Source organism: Prionailurus bengalensis, chromosome A2 (assembly GCF_016509475.1).
Source record: "Prionailurus bengalensis isolate Pbe53 chromosome A2, Fcat_Pben_1.1_paternal_pri, whole genome shotgun sequence".
NCBI lineage: Eukaryota > Metazoa > Chordata > Mammalia > Carnivora > Felidae > Prionailurus > Prionailurus bengalensis.
In genome coordinates this window covers 110,395,273-110,413,935 of record NC_057348.1, presented here as the reverse complement: position 1 = coordinate 110,413,935, position 18,663 = coordinate 110,395,273, and the positions used below count along the sequence as shown (strand labels likewise).

The window sequence follows — 18,663 nt, the reverse complement described above, 5'->3', positions numbered from 1 at the left end:
TCATAGGCACTTCACAGTTTGAGAAAGACTGGTATAGCAGTTATCAAGCTAGGCACTTTGTTTTTTAACTTAATCGTCACAACATTCCTACTAGCTAGATATTTTTTCTTTTCATCATTACCACTTAATGGGTGAAGAAACAAGACATGGTAATAACTTTTCCAAAGGTCACATAAACAGGAAGGGACAAATCCAAACCCAGGGCCATCAGATACAAAAGCCCTGTTTGTTTCTCTCTGCTGTGTTATCTTTAAGACAGAATGTCTTCCTTCAGAACCCACAAATAGATGTTGGATAGTATGCAAAGTTCAGTGCACCTTTCTCATGAAAAGCTTCATGATCTTCAACTGATTTTTCAAAGAAGTATATGATCCAAAGATGTTTAACAATTACTTTTTGAAACCCTTGCTGTAAAAAAGTATAGGGGCAAGTAAACAAGTGAAAAACAAGCCGCAAAAATTTGTTTTCCTAACATTAATGCTTTACTCCTTGAAATTTGAAGAGGACCACCAGTACAAATTAAAAAAGTCATATTCCGAGCAGCAATTTACACTTATACATTTCCTTTTAAAAATGTGTGGTCATGCAATTATTCTCCCCTGCTTTTTTAAGGATGCTTAAGAACTTATATAAAAGGAGAAACGAAAGTGAGGGACATTTTGTGCTGAAACTTTTGAGTCTAACTGAAATTTGGTTCATCACTACAGATTTTTAAAAAACATGGTGGTTGGGGCACTTGGGTGGCTCAATCAGTTGAGCTCCTGGCTCTTGATTTCGGCTCAGGTTATGACCCCATGGTCATGGGGTCGAGCCCTGAATCAGGCTCTGTGCTGAGCGTAGAGACTGCTTAAGATTCTCCCTTTCCCTCTGTCCTTCTCCTCCTTACTCCCTCTCTCTCTCTCAAATAAATTTTTAAAAATGACCTTAAAAAAAAACCATGGTGGTCCACAGCATAGCTATTGGAATTCATCTGTTATCCAGGTTTGAATTTTAGCTCTGCCACGTGTTGTATCTTGAGCAAGTCATGTGGAATCTTGAGCAAGTCATGTGGTTTTCTAAACCTTAGTTTCCTACTATAAAATGAAGATAACAACACCACTAAGTCCTATCCCTGTTGTTTTGTTATATAAGATAATATAGTCAGTGGGTCTAGTGAATTGCCTGGCAATGTAGTAAGCACTCAAATTTGCAGTCAATTATTACTAAAAGTGCTGTATCTTCTCAGTGATTATTATGTTATAAATACACTTCCTGGAGTTCTTCCAAGATCCAAGAAAGCTGTTCATCAGATTTTCTAATCCTTGTAAATGAAAGGATGGGAATTTAAGGAGTGAGCACTGGCCTAAAAGCAAAGGGAAGGAAGGGGAGGGGAAATTTAAACTCCTTTCAGTTACATTTTTATTCTGAATCAGTGGTTCTCGAAGTATGGTCTCCACACTAGCAGTATCATCTTCACTGGGTCCTTCTTAGAAAAACCAATTCTCAGGCCTTTCCCCAAATCCACTAAACCAAAGCTTCTGGGGCTGGGACCAGCAAAAGTCTTCCAGCTGAGTCTAATGCATGATAAAGTTTGATATCTGCCAGTATAAATGGAAAAACGCATTGGGCAAGGACCATCTGAAAACCAGTGTACCTCCACACAGTCTCCACACTCCATCTTTGGTGTGTGGACACCCGAAGCTGTGATTAAATCTCTTGTGATCTGTGACATATATCATCATAAGGATCTTCTCAGGAAGAAGGAGGAGACTGGGAAGGCAGAGGAAAGGCACATCTGCATAAATATCCGGCTCTCAACTTCCTAAAGTAGGGTGTTATCCTCCTAGAAACTTTCCCCACATCACCAAAGGGGATTAATGTCATCATTAAGTTATGTAGGGCTGTGAACAGTTGCATCAAAAGAACATATCCTCTTTTTCTACAGAAGTAAGTGTCAAGTCTCTGATCCTAGCTTAAGGCCTGTATTTTACTAGGGGAAAATGGACATCTACTTAGGTTTTAAGCAGAGAGGTGTTAACCAGTGGGAAGGAAAATGGGGGCATATAAAGCACAGAGGTTAAGAGTGTTGACTGCAAAGTCCTGTTTGCCTGCTGTCCTAACCCAGCTCCTCAGTTAGGAGCTCTGTGACATTGAACAACTAATGAATCATGCTTTGCCCCAGTTTCTTTGGTCTAAGGGGATAAGAACAATAGTACCCATCTTACATTGATGCCAAGGATTAAAGGAATTCACATACATAGAACACATAGAATAGTGCCTGGCATCCAGTAAGTGCTCAATAAATATTCTTTAAAAAAAAAAAGGTAGATGAAACAGAATCAAAAAATGTTGGTCTCCTCTTTGTTAGCAGTCTTATAAAAAGGAATCCATTCCCTTTAACATGGGGGTTTAGACAAAGGCTTTATGTTTTCATATTCTGCATGACATTCACAATAAGGTCACACCTTTATGTGGTTACTGTTAATTAATTATTTTATGTATCTTTGCCATGTTTTTTCAACCAGATTGCCAACAAACATTGAAAACAAAGGCACTTATGTCTCCTCATACTCCCCACTATGCCTTCCCTGTAGAAACTGCTAAACATGTATTTATCTGTGATGATACAACAGGAAAAATAAAAATCTGAATTACAAAATACAAATTTCAGCACTCATTTATTTTTAAAAAGACAGCCACAACATTAGAAATAAATTTATGTAACGTATTACTAAACTTCTTTTAAGTTTTTTTCTAAAAATGCATTGACACAGCAAAAAATTTCTATAATATCAATCAGAGCAACTCAACCCCAACTGTTTCATGGAGCTACAGTTAAATCACCTTCTTAAAACATTGTAAAAAACCTACTCTTCAATAACATAAAAATGTGTTTATGACATTGAACATAAAGACTGATGAAGGTTATACTATACAGCCCTTCTAAAACTCCTTTAGGTTGTTTTCACTGATGCTCCAACAGAGATAAAAAAGAAAGTTATTACCTGAAATAAAACCTCAGCTTCAATTTATTGCCACATTTCCAGGCATCCCATATCAAACATAACTATAAATAGTAGGATCCTCAAACTGAAAGTCCAGTCTAATTTATAATTTATTTCCCCACTATTCCTGTCTTTCTGTCCTGGAATGCTTCAGCCTGAAAGAAATACCATCATGTTTTACAAGTTGGGTTTAGAAACAGTCACTGCATATCCACTACAAATGGGACATTGTTTCCATGGCTGGACTGTGATATGAAGATAGGCCAGGCACATAACTATCTCCAGAATACAATGGCTTACTTGCCTACATTTTCCTCCCCTCTGTCTCACATTGGAAACAGTACAGCTATGAGCTTCTATAGGACCTGTCACCAGGGAACTGTCCAACATACTTTGGCAAAGGAATTATTTCACCCTGTAAGAAAAGAGGATAGGAAAATACTAAGAAGAATAATCTCTTGCTTGGATGCTGGCCATCTAATTAAATTCAGAAGGGTATTGATTCTGTCCACTTAAATTAACTTTAATTTAATATACAACCAAATTATAGATTTAAATTAACCAATATAGATCCCTGAAAGTCCTCCAAGAAAGTATCACATGTCTCTAAATATAACTTTTAAAGTGAGTATGATTGATGTCTGACTTGGATTGTTGATTATTTTCTATTTTAACATAAAATTCCTAGCACAAAAGGATAAATTGAGGCACTGTTTTACGTAAGGTGAAGGCACAACTTAGCCACAAAGAAAGCAAAAACTTTCTAAAGCTCACTAAGGGTATGTTATTATTCCAGAGATTTAGAAAATATTTAAGAGTAGCATTTTAAATTAAATTGATAACATTTGTAATAGTTTCTTATCTAAATCATCATACATTATAAAAGCATTTACATATATTAAAATCCAAATATTTCAAAGTTCACACGTGGTGACAAGAATACCAAACCTGGAATCCTAAGTGTGGCTAACCAATATCTAGTTAGAATGTGCCACATCTTTACTAAATGCTGAGCAAGAGAAAATGAATTATTTGGATCTGAGCCTTAATAATTTTTAGTGTCAGGTCATCAATCTCCTGACAGAAAAATATTAAATTCTAAAATCACTTCTCAAAGAATTCACAGCATTGTTTTCTTCCGATTATTTGCTACATAGCACCAATTTTATTATCTCTGAGTTAGTGTGGATATAATGGAGTCAGAAATAATACAGAATAGACCAAATTACTTCTCCATACATTACTACCAACTTTCCACTTGATTGCCTTGCTGATCTATTTCTCTATAATTATCACTCACTAGTATTAAATATCTGTTCCTGAAATTGGCTAAAACCTTCTCAACATGCAGAGATGACAGAAAATGCAGATGATGAAGAAATGTTTTCTTTGTAAAACTGAAAGAGTTCCCAAAATTGTTTTCAAAAATAGAGGACAGGGAAATAGGTAACTCAGCACTTCAGAAAATACATACCTCCATATAATTTTCCAAATCTCCATGAATTACAGGAATATAAATCTGAAAAAGTTCTAATGGCTGTGGGGAATAAAGCAGATAGAACTTTCAGAGCACACATATTTTGTCCTTCTAGAAATAAACATCCACCATCCCTAATCAACCCACTAAACTGTTAGTAAATTGTGTTTCTTGAACTCTTTTAAGGGGACCACTTTAATCTTCCCAGAGAAGATTGTCTAGGGCAAAACAAAGATTTCTTACCATGATTACCATTCAGAATCTAAAAATAGACATCCAAGAAAATTGAGAGCAAGCAACTTCCTGACATAAACCTGACCTAATTCAACAGTCTGGTTTTTATCAGTCCTTGCTTAGGACCCAGAGGGTCATGAAGCTTCAAAGAATAAGAGACCCCGCAGAGGACACAGAGCCCATGGACAATTTACGTGTAAAATAATAAGCCTTGCAAAAGATTAGAAATTACCTAACATCTCTTAATAGAAGACCTATTAAGTAAATTGTTTAAAAATCCATACAATGAAATACTATATAGTTGTGAAAAACAAAGAAGCAAGAAGACTTCCATATATGGAACTCTGAGAAGTATGGCAAGGGGAATAAAACACAAGGCACAGAAAATGTGTTATAACATGCTAATATTTAATACATATACACACAAATACACAGAGCACAATATTCTGGAGGACTACACAAGAAACAGGGAGCAGTGACTGATTCTGGAGAGAGGAAAGGAGCAATCAAGGCAAAGGGGGAGAAATGCAAACTTTTCACACTGTGACTTTCCTATCTTTGAATTTTGTACCTGTATATCTCATACATAAAATCATACTTAATACCACTGGTGAGAAAATAATGAAGCCACCCTTACATCTGTAGGACATTTGTACGACCTACAAGGAGTCAGGACACAAAGCCCTACAGTAGTCAAATGGTTTCCATTTCATCGTTTCCTCATTCACCAGGAAGCTCCACATAACAAAGGCTATTTCAACTTAGGGTAAACATCTTTTCCACCTACTGTTCCTTGGATTGTTTCAAATAAACTTCCCGTGGTAGCATAAGGAAGATAGTTTAGTGGCAAAAGCCATTTCCCTTCCATATTAATCTTCATCAATCTCTCGTCCAAAAGCTTCCCAGAAAAAGCATGCTTTCTAATTAGAAAAGGTGCCTGCATTGAAAAGGCAGCTCCAAAGCCAGTCCCTAGCCCTTTGTTTCTGAACCTTTCTATAAAGAAATTCTGAGGCCATCACTACAGTGACCCCATACTGGAGAGAAAAAGTCCCCATTTGGTACATCCCTCCTTGATAGTACTACAATCTGACAGCACTTAGTGGATGAGACAGAACATAGTGTTACAAGTGGGGGCTGTGAAGAGAGACTGTCCAAGTTTGAACCCTGATTTTGCCACTTACTAAGTAAATATGGGCAACTTTCATAACTTCTGTGCGCCTATTTCCACATATGCAAACTGTAAGTAATAATACTACCTAATCTGACAGCACAACTTTTCATTCTTTAGGTTACAACCCATTAGAGTGAATAATAAAATTAATTTGCTGAGTCACAACTGGCACTTCTTTAATTAAATGAGACAGAAAAAAATGGAAAAGAATAAAGAAGAAAACATGAATTTTAAACATAGTGAAAGCTGATCATGAATTTTTTTCCATTCATATACAACATAGGGACTGGGAGGGCTCTATGTGTAAGGTGTCTCAATTTTTCACTGGGGGTCATTTAAACAACTTAAAAGTCTACTATAATTAACTATGAGGAAAAACTGTATTAATAAATACCAAGTACTTAATACTTTGCCTAGCACTTAGTAAGCACTCTCAGGATGAGCTTCTGTGATCCTTATTACAGTAAGAGTAACCAATTTTTGTCATCATCATCATCTATAGCATTCAGAGGTAAAAAAGTAAACTGAATATATAATTGATGGCAGCAAAAAAATTACATAAAATACAAATCTTAATGAAATATAATGATATTAAAATACCTATAGAGATAATTATGATCACTTGGGAAAATTTAAAAACAGAAAATGGAATGCAATAATATACAGGTTTGTGTAACACAGTTCAGAGGAGAAAAACACCAAATTTAGGGAACTTCACCATTGGGTGAAAATAAACTCCGTGTGTGTGTGCGTGTGTGTGTGTGTGTGTGTGTGTGTGTGTGTGTGTGTACATGTGAACGGGAATCATAAGGTTCATGATGACCTAGAGAAAATATCAACTTCTTATTCTTCTGATTCTATCTTTGCAAAGGGACAATCCATTATTACTTCTGCATGTGACCTGTAGCAATGGGCAGAAGCTAAGGCACTAAATCCAAGTGCTGGACAGGGATCCCCCCAACTCTAAATGTTAACTTGTGTGTAGTGAGAATAAATGGGAGGGATTAAACATGAGTATCATATGTGTTTTGTTTTTATGCTTCACATTGTGATTTGAAAAATAAAAGTGGCATTCTGATTTATACATATGTTCCTTGGGAGTCTGGTGAGCATGAAGCTGTTACTGAGACACCGACCAGTTCTTTCTTTACTGACTAAACCCAGTTTCAAGACCACATGGCTAGAATGATATGGACACAATATGAAATGCTGTCACTCTGAGAAGACTTTCTGGTCCACCAAACATTCTCCTCCAAGGCAAGATGTATCCCAATGGTTTTCAAAACTGTGTTGAGTGGCAGAAGCCAATCTAAAACCTTGCGATATGTATAACAGAAAACCAAGCTTCCCCTAGTGTATACAGGCATGAGGGGAGCCTGGAATATTCTTCCTGATTATTCCCCCAATAATTCCTTCTCCTTTAGACGGCAGACCTTAACAGAGCTCCGTTGGACAGTTTGAAAGCCTCTATTCCATCTCAGTAGCTATCAAACTATAGCAGGCATCAGAATGATCAGGAAGGCTTGTTAGAATCCAGATAGCTGAAGCCCACCAGTGTCTGGAAGGCCAGGGTTGTGAAGCCTGAGAATGTGCATTTCTTACAAGTTTCCCAGGTGATGCTGATGCTCCTGGGTCCAGTGACTACACTTTGAGAAACACAGCCCTACCACCCCTTCAACACATTTGCTTGATGTAACTTGAACAAGGATCACCTATACTTTATACCTTTGCAACTAATTTGAAAGTTCTAAACATTTTTATTACAATAGCATCCTAAAAATTCAACATACAAAGTATTTAGATTTGGGGATTTTTTTTTCAATAAAGCAGTGTTTAAATCCTAGTGATTTAGCTTCATTAATTGAGAACACACTCACTAGGGCATGAGAAGGTTCTGATACAGTGCTATAGAAACACATTTTCCTAAAAGTTCTTTAGGTTCTATTTCCCTACAGAACAATAATGTTCCCTGTTTGGAAATAATCCCCAAATGTTCCCTCTTGTTTAAATTGCATGAATTCTTAACATACGTGGCACACATACTGTAATCTATGACTGAATGGAGCCCTTTCTGTTCTCAGGGAGAATGGAAGGATGTTATTTTCAGAAACAGTGAGGCTACCTTTCCCATTTTTTTTCTGACTGGCAAAATACTGCAATAAAGTATTGCTCAACTCAGACTGAAACAATTTTCCCATCTGTCAAAATATTTTAAATAGTATCAAGCTGGTATTACTTTGTCAAAACATTTCATCAGAAACAGTATCTAAATTTAAACAAGCAGTTCCTCGAACTATGTAAGTAAGGTGAATAAACTGTCACTGACACAATATATTTTCTGGAAAACCTGCAGTCTTGTTAGAAAGACCTTGAAGGAAATGGGTGTTTAAACCAAGGATAAATGTACACTGGGTAGAGACAAATGAACACTGCGTAAAAGGCTGAACATTTCATTGTCCTAGAAATGACACCCTTCAATTCTTCCCAAACAGCATAAAACAACCCCAGCTTTACAAATAATTCTGGTCAGTCTCAGTAAACCTACAATTTTGCCATAAAATATGAATGTTATAGGTTAATGCAGAGACCTCCACAAGCATAAGGACCTTGGGATTTGGAGTTGATGCTAATTCTCTCTTCAGCATCCATATGAGGTGGTATGGATCACCTGATGTTTCTGGGCCTCAGTTTCTACGTCTGCACACACAGGAAAAACCTGCCTCACAAGGCGGACTTGAGATATGGCACTAAGAAGGCATCTGATGGACTCAGCTTTCCTGCTTTCACATTCATCCATAAAACTCAGATTAATCCCCATGATTTGAGTTTAATTTGGGAGACAATATGAATAACAGGAAAAATAATGTCTAGTGACATTTCATGTCAATAATTTACAGAATGTATATATTCTGGCTTTATGCATTCTCTACTTCTTCTCGTTATAAATCTAGCACAAGAAAAGCACTAACAGAACATTCTCTCTAGGTCAGACCTACCTAACATTTTTTCCCCATAAAGGAGTATATCTCCAATTATCTACAGATGCTACCAAAACTTTTACATCCTTAAGGGAATTTGAAATTCACTGTATGTCCTAAATTCGTGTCGTTTACCACGTTAGAAGGAAGTACAGTATATTTGTAGCACATGTTATTGTTTGCTGCAAACTATTCAAAGGTTAAGTAACTACAAACTCGCATTGAACTTTTTTCTCATAGGAAAAATGTTCATTTCTTATACTTGGTCAAACAAGCCTACAGGAATGACAATGAATGAAACGGGGTTAAAATAGTAAGATTTTGGGGTGCTGGGTGGCTCAGTTGGTTAAGCATCTGACTTCAGCTCAGGTCATGATCTCACGGTTCGTGGGTTTAAGCCCCACATCGGGCTCTGTGTTGACAGTTCAGAGCCTGGAGCCTACTTGGGAATCTGTGTCTCCCTCTCTCTCTCTGCCCTCCCTTCCTCATGCTCTGTCTCTCTCTCTCTCTCAAAAAGAAATAAAAACATTAAAAAACAGTGAGGTTTTTTCCTCTTTGATGTTTAACATATTCTAAGCAGCCTTGGTTTTGCAAATTTCACATTCTAAGTAATCTCGATTGCCAGAACCAAGTTCATTATAGGAATTAAGAAGTCTCTAACAATCAAAATTGGTTCACAACACTGTTAAAATGTTTAAATATAAACATTGGGTATCTAAACATAAACTAAAACAAAGTGCTAAAATTTTTATTTAAATTGAGGAAACTGTTCATGCATACATTGAGGTTTTTATCATTCTTCACAGTCATAGGAAAACTTTTAACAAAGACACTAACTTACTCGTAACATTTTCATATGTATGTATATTTGCCAACTTCAGAAATATTTCTTTGCTTGTATTTGTGCATGACTTCAAGTATTTTAACTATCTAGAGAGTACATCTAGCCAGGTGGAGAATCACAGACACATAGCATTCTTTTCGCACAATGATCTTTGGTGTTAGTGAGGCACACCTGGCTGGCTCAGTCGATGGAGCGTGAAACTCTTGATCCTGGGGTGTGAGTTCAAGCCCCACACTGGGTGTAGAGATTGCTTAAAACTAAAATCCTTAAAAATTGCATTAGTGATATATGTTGTTTTTATGTGTGGGATTATGGTTTTGAAATATCACTATGATTTTGATTAATATGATTTTATAATGTCAGACACTGTTTTTGGAATCTAAGGATAGCTAAGCACTTACTTTGAGAAAATGATATGGTATCTATAAGAAGAAGAGTTTTGACTTTTTAAAAAAATGACCCTAAACAATTATCATTATTTTCATAAAAGTCAATGTTCAAGATGACTGTTATATCAAGAGCCTTTTTTAATATGAATCAGGTAGAAATTTCCTTTACTGCATTCCTTTTGTACCCTTGGATCGATCATTGCAAATGTCCATGCAGCCCGAGGTGTCAATTACTTGCCGATGGACACAAAACTTGCAAATGGGTGAAGCCAGGACGTATGGCCCCCAGGTGGGTAGTCTTACCTTTCCCTGCCAAAAGAAAAGGGGTAGAACCATCCCACTCAAAGAGTATACAATCGAGCCGGGGATCCAAGACGTAAGCATGCAACAAGTTAAATAATAAAAGTGAGAAATAACAACTCAGCGAATTAAGGCAACACATGTCGCAATGTGAACTAAGCAGTGAAGACAAGGGGTGAGGTCAGTGTGGCTCAAATGAGCATGGACAGCTGCATAAAGAGGAGTCCTGAAGTAGACATGTAGAACAAGAAAAGTTTACGCGGAGACATGTTTCATGTGTCCAGAATAACAGGAGCAAAACCGAGCCATGTGAGTAAACAATCTGGTTGGGGTGAAGGATTTATATTAAAAAAAAAAAAGTATTGATGAAACTGGACAAACAGTTGAAAAGATCGTGAACGTCTTGAATTAAAGTCTGGCAGGAATTAATCCTACCACCACTGGTATCCATCCAAAAATTGTGAGTAGAGAAGAACTTTGATTAAAAGGTGTTTGAGAAAAATATTCAGCAAGAGCATGAAATAGAAGCTGGTGAGGAAATCCCAGAGCTCTGTATGAAAGGCTTTAAATTCTACTGGTCAATTTCAAAGACCCATAAATTACTCAATAGTTGTTAAATATATCTTACTATTATCTTTTATTTTCTTACAAATGCTACAACTTCAGAACTACATAAATGCAGTTTTGGAGCATAGCTAAAGCTGCTTCACTAAGATTTACTTCTGAAAACATATGCTATAGTAGATGCTACTGATGGATCCTCCATATCTACTTGCCTTTACCACTGTAGAACACCCTGGCCAGACTTTGATTTCCAACCTCCAGCACCTGTATTTCTTTCCCAGAGGCCAGAAGGGGCTGGGGACATAAACCCCACACAACCAACCCTGAGTTCTGCCCAGCAGTCCTCAACCAATGGCTAGAATCAAGGGTTCCCACATAAATATCTCAGCTCCCTCCCCTAGATGGAATATTTCTCTTTTTTAATGTTTTGTGTATTTTTGAGAGAGAGACAGAGTACAAGCAGGGAAGGGGTAGAGAGAGAGGGAAACACAGAATCTGAAGCAGGCTCCAGGCTCTGAGCTGTCAGCATGGAGCCCGAAATGGGGTTCGAACCCACAAATGATGAGATCATGACCTGAGCCCAAGTCAGATGCTTAACCAACTGAGCCACCCAGGCTCAGAATATTTCTAGTGTGCGTGTTGTACATTCTTTCCCTCAGTTACCAGTAGAATAAGTCTTTAGTTATCCAACATAGTAACTTCCTTGATATCTTCCCCCCACACATTCCCACCCCTGCTGTCTTCTACTCTCTTTCACATTTTCCCTATTAGAGTGTCCTAGACTCTGTTTCCAAATGACTTAAACTGGAATCCTTGCCTTGGGGTGAGGGTGAACGCAAGCTAAAATACACCATGGTGTTTCAGCCTACTAACCTTGGTTCAAGTTACCTCCCTTGTTCTAATAACCGCTCAAGAACCAGAAAGTACCTCCTTTCACCCCTAGTCTGAGTTTCCCTGATCAGCCCAGCTCATTGCACAGGCTCCCTTTCCTAAAACTTTCAACAATCATAGCCTTTACTTTTAGGTGTTCTATATCATATGGTGTGTTATGTGTATGTCTTATCTTCTCATCCACTAGGCACTCACCTTATAGATTGAAACTTTGCTTCTTTGTATCTTCCACAAGCATAAAGCTGAGATTTGTGTCATTCAAATGGCTACTGATTACTACTTCTCCCTGTTGACTTACAGACCAGAAAACCTGCTGATAAAAGGGGAGTCATACTTTATTTAGCTTAGGATTTAGATATGGTTCTTTGGACACATATGGTTTGGCAGAATGAGAGAAGGTAAAAGGACCAGCAAATTTGAATCTAGCTTTCTGGCTTCTAAGTAGAAGCCCACTGTTCCAAACATATTTCCAGTTTCCTAATTTTTCAGTATAGAATGCAGAGGAAACTAAGTAGATTCATTTCTCTTTAATTCAAACCTAGTATCGCTCATCCATTTTCTTATTCAACAATTGTTTATTGAGAACATGTTATTGTCAGGCACTAGCATAGCAAACCTGTACATATTAGAGGGAAATTATGGTTTTTGCTGTCTGGCACTTATGGCTGAGGGTACAAATGAAAGAAGACAGATAATATGCAAGCAAAAACAAATACACACAAAAAAATGAGAATTATAAAACTGAGGCTATGAAATAAAAATACAGAGTCTAGTTGAAAAGAATGGCCAGGATAAAAAGGGGCTACTCAAATGGGGTTGATCAGGGAAGATCCTCCTGGCCTAAAGGGTAAGCAGACAAGCCAAGGGTGCCTGGGTGGCTCAGTCAGTTAAGTATCTGACTTCAGCTCAGGTCATGATATCATGGTTTGTGGGTTCGAGCCCCATGCCAGGCTCTGTGCTGACAGCTCAGAGACTGGAGGCTGCTTCAGATTCTGTGTCTCCCTCTCTCTCTCTGCCCCTCCCCCACTTGTGCTCTGTCTCTCTTTCAAAAATAAATGAAGATTGAAAAATTTTTGTAAAACAAGAAATTCAACCTCATAAACATTTTACCCTATTCTAATAAAGTTGAGGACTATGGCATCCTGTTTTATGAAGACAGATTACCTAACTGGGGAATATAGAGGAGAAAGTGGGGAGCATATACAAATATCCAGGACAGCATGCTTGATTCTGACACATCTTCCATTCAGGATACCACCCTTCCATTCTGTTTGAGAATTCCTCCTGGGGAAGTCACAAGACTTAGATAAGTAAAAATAGATTACCACTGTGTCCATTGATATTGGCATGTGTACTTGAGTTATTAAGTATTAACCATATAAACAGTATAGAACGTGACATATTCCATGGTTTCATGTAAATAATCTAAGATTCAATGATTCATATTTCCTTTTTTTGTCACAGAAAAGCTACTTCTCTTCCACCTCATGGAGCATTTACACTGTAATGACTTATCCATGTGTCTGCTAGACATTATCTGTTAAATGTGAAGAAAAAGCCAGCGTTGAGTTCCTCACAGTATAATTCATAATATCTTACCTATACAAGGTACTCAATCAATGTTTGCCAAATGAGTTAATAACACTATTAGTATTTATTGAATGCTTAATATTTTCCTGGCACTGTGCTAACTGTGGCTGGTACTGCTTAAGATTGTGAGCTCTGGAGTCAATAGTCTGTGCTTAACACCTGAATATGTCATTACTAGCTCTAGACCTTTGGGAAACTAATTTACAATCATCACTCCTCAGAGTTCCCATGCATAAAATCCAGACAGTAATCCCTAGCTCGTAAATTGGTCATGAACATTAAATGACAGAACACGGCACAGTGCCTGGCATATTATAAATGCTGAACTTCTTCTTCTTCTTCTTTTTTAAGTTTTATTTATTTAAGTAATCTCTATACCCAACATAGGGCTTGAACTCACAACCCTGAGGTCAAGAGTCACACACTCTCCTGACTGAGCCAGCCAGACACCCCTAAATACCAAACTTCTAAACTCTTACATAATCCCGCAATAGTATACCATGTAACACATGAAGGCACTCAATCTTTGAGACTCAGATCACATTACTCATGATGGGCAAAGCTCAGATCAACCAAAATCCATGGGACTTTCTATCAGTCGGGGTGTAAGTTAACCTGCTGTAACAAAGAAACCAAATAATACAATGGTTTAAACAACAGAGAAGTTTATTTCTCTCTTGTGTAGCATGCCAGATTGGCAATGCCTTCGGCGACCAATACTCTTTACTCCTTTTGCCCTGACATCTCCTAGAACACGTGTCAATGTATGGTTGAAGCGGGATCAAAACCATCTGAAGTTTCAGACAGCAGGAAAAGAAAGGGGAAGAATGTAACAAACAAATGTCTTAAAGCATAGATGGAGGAGTGACACACATCACTCACATGCTGTTCCTAAGAACTTAGTCACATGGCCACATCTACCTCAAATGGGGACTGAGAATTATAGGGCCTTGCTGGTCAGCCATGTGCTCAGCTGCAATTTTATTTCCTTGGAACAAGGGGGAATGGATTTTGGTAGACAGCTAACAATCTCTACCATGGACTCTAACCCTATTATTTTCAACATAAAGAATCTAACGTCTCATTCCGTAACTACTCTGTTGCCATCCCTGAAAACCTAACAGCTTATCATGCAAGTTACTTGACTATGTTACAGTGGGGATGAATTTACTACACACTTAAAAATTACATGAGCTCGTGTTCTGCCCTTTCTGTGAAAAACCATCAATCTCTCAGTGTTATTGCATCCAATAAAATTATATGCTTTTAGGAAAAGGCATTAAAGACTGACTGACAAAAATCACAGTTCATATTTTATATGTGGGAAATTAAGAACCAAAAAGTTACTTAATTGAAGTCCTAACTAGTCTTAGATAGTAAGTCAACCAGATATAGAATCCCTAAAACAGAAGAGAATGAACTAACACTTTCAAACACCTATGAGTATTCTAGGTGCCTGAATTAATTCAAACAAATAATTCCTGAACACTCATTATGCCACAAACTGTGCATTACTAGAGACTAGACGCTGTCTATGCCTTCTAGAAGTGAGGTCCAAACTTTACACATATTCTGTTTAATTTTACCTCTACTAACACCTTACACAGTAGACATCATAAATGAGGAAACTAAGACTCAGAAAGGTAGTCAATTTGCAAATGTTACTCACTAGTTAACGGTATCATGTTAAAATCTAAATCCTCTTGGCTCCATGACCAGTGCCCTTTCCATGATGTCCTGACTCCCGACTCAAACCACACCAGACATACTAGCAATGACTTCACCAAAAAAGAACAGAGCATGCACTTACTATCATTATCTGAATTTTTTCTCATTTTCTGACTGAAATGATGCATAAAAACTACATATGCCAAGTGAGTCCCCACTGGAAACATGATCAGAGAACTGTGCACATGGGCATACGTCACAAGTGGCAATTAAGTGCATAAAATCAGCATGACTGACCCAAGGGTGTAAACAAACAAGCAGACTGGGGAGTATTATTAATCACATGCACACTGTCTACTTAATTGCAACTCGGGCTCTTAAAAGTTAGAAGAGAAATTTCCACTGAAGGAAATTTCCAACTTGGGGGTAAGATCTCTCTTTATAATACGTAAGTATTTTAGATACACATATGCTAATACGTATGACTTCAAAAGCAGTAAAGTTGACAAATATTTAAATGAATTACTTTGTCAAATACATGAGCAAAAAACGCTGTTATAAGATTTATACAAAATCCATTTTCTTATATTCTGAATTTTGTGATGGTTGAGAAGGAATAGGAAAATGCAGGTGTGTTAAGACCTTATCATTGAGAACATCTAAATAACAAGAGAGACTTTTTCCCATTCTATCATTCAATCACTCTCATTAAAAATAAGTACCTACTTGAGATATAGAAGGGTCTGACACTACCCACTTGAGGGCAGATCTACTTTGATCTCTTTGTCTCTGTCTCTGTAGCATTAGGTTTCAAATAAAAATATATGGTGATTCATTCCATACACATGTTTATTGTTGTACATTTTATATGTAAATGTATATGTAAATTCATACATTCAAATACAGAGGCAGTCAAAGTTTTTGTCTCTTTCTACATTTAAATGCTTAGATGGGAATACGAAAGAAAGTATTAAGCTATTTACTATTCCCAGTGGGATACTAAATGAAAGCTAAATAAGTCTCCAGAATAAAATAGAGGATTAAATCAATTTATGCAAAAAAAAAATCTATGTGTCTAGATTGTTTTTTGCTGTAACTACATTCAGTGTAAGGTTAAAAAAAAGACAACCTCACATTCTATTATAAAATTCAACTTCAACTACCATACTTAAATTAACTTGCTCTGAGAATAGAGACATTAAATTATATCTTCAAATCACTTACACAATAGCTCACAATATTATTACCTTAAAATGTAATTCTGATACTTATACTGAGAAGCTGGAAAGTTCCAATTGAATGAGTTAACTTGAAGGAATATTCTTTTAAGCAATTTTACACAAAATAAGCATTATATGGTCATCCAAATGCATATGCAATAAACATTGTATTTTTTAAAATTGCACTGCAGGAGAAAGTGGTTTTATCTAAAGAACAAAAATGTTTGCATTTATTAACCTCAGTTTAAACAAACAAATTAAGTTCCTTAACTATACTTAATGCTCTCTTTTTTTCAGTTTATTTATTTTGAAAGAGAATGTGCATGTCAGTAGGGGAGGGGGGGGGGAGAGTGAGAGAGGGAGAGAGAGGATCCCAAGCAGGATCTGCACTATCAGCTGAGAGCCTGATATGGGGCTCCATCCCATGAAACACAAGATAATGACCTGAGCCTAAATCAAGAGTCAGACACTCAACCAGCTGAACCACCCAGGTTTTCCCACTTAATTCTGTTTTTGACAGTATTTTTCTCAGCACAGTTCATGAAGAGTTATGTGACTGCTGCTTTATTAACTAGAATCCATGATGTCAGAGTTTTCAACTGCAGTTTCACAACCATTAATTAAATGATTGTTTCTTCTAAAGGTAATTTTTTTGTCAACTACATACCTAAAATCATAGTTGTCTTCCAAAATATGAAAGATTTTTTTTTCTAGCTAAGGCTCTGCCTAGCCTTAATATAACCTGCCTGTTCATTGGAATAGTTTGTTTTGAGTATAGTTCAAGAACTTTAAAACTTATATTTATTGGAGCACCTGGGTGGCTCAGTCAGTTGAGTGTTTGATTCTTGATTTCAGCTCATCATGATCTCCTGGGTTCATGAGTTCGAGCCTTGCATCAGGCTCTGTGCTGACAGCAGGGATTTATTCATAGATTCATGGATTCTCTCTCTCCTCTCCCTACCCCTCCACCACTCACACTCTTTCTTGCTCTAATAAATAACTAAACATTTCTAAAAACGTAACTTAAAAAAATAAAATGAATGTTTAAACATTTATATTTATTAAGATACTTAAGATATTTGCACACTGAAAAACAATTTGCTCTTGTGGTATGTCTTACTCTTATTTTGATAAAAAAAAACTATATATAATGAACATATTGCTTTATAATCTTTTTTCTACTTAACATACAGAAAATATTTTATACGTCATTACATATACTTTTGTAGTGGCTTACACAGCCTTCTTTTAAAACATCCTTTTGTGTTTTTTCATTAAAGTATTGGTAAGTCAAAGAAACCTGATATTTATAGAAGTATGCCTTCCACCAGTTAAAATCAGATCTTACCTTTGACATTCCATCTAGAGAGACACAGCTCTAGAGGGAGGAAGACTTAAATTTTAGGGTGGTGATATGTGCGTTCCTGGGAAGTTACTTAATATCTCTTGGGACCTAAAGTATTTCATTGGTAAAAGTCTAGATAATGAATATCTTACTTGTCAAGAGAGTCTCTTGAGAAGCCTTCAAAATTTAACGTCTATGACTAAAATACGCAGTTCACTGCAACCAAGCAGGGGAAAGTGTGTGCCAAGGCATAAGTGAATTGGGAAGGTGTCCTCCTCTGTGCAGCTTCACTCTCCATTGTCGGGCCCCAAATGACTCATCCCAGAGATTTTCCTTTACTTCAGGCCAATCACATTTTCCAACAAAGTAGGAGTTTATTCCTGCCTTCTTGAGCTGGCACCAACCCATTTTTCAAATTGTGTCAAGCCATACATTTTATTCAGTGACAACCTTTCTTTTTCTAAACCTCGGAAGATGAACACTTTTTTTTCCTGACTGTAAAAAATCAAACTATGTCACCTAATTTCAAGGAAAAGATCTGCAATGGCAGTCAGACCAAAAACACCATTTGTATGCAAAGAGAGTTAAAGTACTGGAAAAGTACCCTTGCCAGTAGAGTGTGGTATCATTAAACACAGAACTAAATTTGAAGCAGAAGTAGTAGAAAAAAAATATATCTCGAAATGTGATAGGGTCCATTACGCTTCTTGATGAGATTACTTGCCTCTCCAATACATTACCCAAAGGCGCTTACAAAACTGAGGGAATATATTACATTGGAATTATCAGGACTTTCTAAGTAGGTCAAATTTTGAAGCAAAAAAAAAAAAAAATGCTTCAAATTTTATGCAGTGTTACAAAAAAAATTGTAGGAACTCTACAGCAAAGGTGCTAATCACTTTTTAAAGTAAATTTACAAAAAAGTCTTACTCTTGCATAAACATTAAATGTATCGCTTTAAAATGCAGACCAACACACCTGAGGGCTGTTCTTTCACCGTCATCTTAA

General features: G+C 36.8%; 1 protein-coding gene and 1 non-coding gene across 9 annotated transcripts in view; both read right to left on the bottom strand.

Moving 5' to 3' along the window:
- Positions 1-18,663, bottom strand: part of HDAC9 (histone deacetylase 9) — a 939,997-nt gene that overhangs the window by 722,177 nt on the left and 199,157 nt on the right. The gene's annotated exons all lie outside the window — the stretch shown is intronic.
- TRNAP-UGG lies at positions 11,473-11,557 on the bottom strand. The gene has a single exon. It is a non-coding gene; the product is annotated as a tRNA-Pro (tRNA).